Raw genomic sequence first — 1,890 nt, 5'->3', positions numbered from 1 at the left:
GTTGGCAGCCCCCGTTGCATGTTGGAAGCTTCCACCCATCAACCCGATGTCAGAGGAGCTAGCATCCTGCTCTGCATCATCCTGCTCTGCATCATCCTGCTCCGCATCATCCTGCTCTCCACGTCTTCTTCTCAGACTTCCTGATCGTCTCTGCATTCATCACTTTCCTCCTCCTTGCAATCCCTCCTGCTCCTGCTCCTGCTCCTGCTCCTGCTCCTGCTCCTGCTCCTGCTCCTGCTCCTGCTCCTGCTCCTGCTCCTCGTCCCCTCCCATATCGACTGTATTAGCTAAACTGAAGTGTTTTTGAGGAGAGGGTGGGGTACACAAAAACGAAAAATATGGGGGTGTATGTCACCACCGGTAGTATAATTTTGAAATGGGGGTAGTAATATCTCCTCTCCGACGGTACAACATGTGACTTTAGGTAGGTGGGGTCCTTAGAATTGGTCGAAGGTAGGGTTATTTGAGTATTAATTGAGGGGGTAGTAAATCCAATAATATATCGCGGGGTTCCACCTACCCTTCCCCAGAAAGGTTCATTTGTGACCTTAAGGGTCAGAGATTCCTGGGGGGTGGGGTCTACCACCAGAAGACTCAAAACCACCCCACCCCTTCCAATCCGATGGATAGGACTGGAAACCTATAAAAAAAAAGAACCCTTTTTTCCATTTTTACTCTACCTTACAAGTGTTGTAAAGTTAAAAATAATTTAAATAGTAGTGAACCGACCCTTATAATACTATTAACATTTTCCGTCCCGACAGGCATTTCATGCTTTCTGCAGTAGCAGAGCGCTGCGAGCGAAGGGGTAGCAGACGACGATGGATGAAGGTACAGGGGAGCTGGTTGGGAGCTTGAGAGCAGATGTAAGGAGAGGGACTATGGGTAGGCCAATGCGGGGAGTGAACGGTTTATTGCGAATGCTCTAAATTTCCATCGGTCTCTGCAAGCGGGTCGTTATGCAGGCGGTGATAAATGCGAGGAGGGGAGGATGGGGGGGAGGAGGGAGAATGGGAGAGGGAGGAGGACGAGGACGACGACGAGGAGGAGGAGGAGGAGGAGGAGATCACCTGCGGCAGGCAGAGGTTGTAAAACGAGTCCTTGCGGAAGACATTCACGTCATGCCATCCGACCTAAAGGAAATCAGAGGCAGGTGGTGGAGGTAGTGGCAGAGGAGGAGAAGGAGGAGGAGAAGGAGGTGGGGGAGGAGGTGGTAGTGGTGGAAGGGGAGAGGAAGAGCAGGAGCAAGACAAGAGCGAGAAGTAGAGGGAATAGGAGAGGAGGGGAGAGGCGAGGGCAAGGGAGAGCAGAGGAGAAGGGATAGGAGGGCAGGGACGAAGGGAGGCGAGAGGAAGGGAAGGGGAGGGGGGTTGAAGGAGAATCTTCTTACGGAAGGAATTCCACTGCAGCTGTTCTTCTTGCCCTGGTTCTGAATGACGTTCAAGTCCTCCGAGCCCGTGTAGTGAGGATCGAGGATGAGGAACTTGATCTGGTAGAGGAGGAGGAGGAGGTAAGAGCAGGAGAGAAAGGAGAGAAAGGGAGGGAGGAGGAGGAGGACGAGGGGAGAGGCAGGAGGGGGAGGTGAGGGAGGTTGACAAGGGGAAGAGGAGGAGAGGAAGAGGAGGAGAGCGAACGGCAGAGTGAGTTCAGAGAACGAAGCAACTCTGTCCTCCTCTTGCCTGGCTTAGCTCGGGATTGTAGTGGACTCCTAGGATAGTAAAGGCAAGAACGCCTCCTCCGATGGAGATGGGGGTGCCATTGGTGTCGAAGTGCTGCAGGTGGTCGTCAGGAGTTCGAGGGGAAGTGGGGAAAGAGGAAGGGGGGGGGGGGGGTGGGGAGGGAGGAGGAGGAGGAGGAGGACGGGTACGGGGTACGGGGGGAGGGGAAGGA

Source organism: Guillardia theta, assembly GCF_000315625.1.
Source record: "Guillardia theta CCMP2712 unplaced genomic scaffold GUITHscaffold_81, whole genome shotgun sequence".
Classification (NCBI taxonomy): domain Eukaryota; class Cryptophyceae; order Pyrenomonadales; family Geminigeraceae; genus Guillardia; species Guillardia theta.
The sequence above is the reverse complement of the archived record's forward strand: the minus strand, read 5'-3'. Positions refer to the sequence as shown.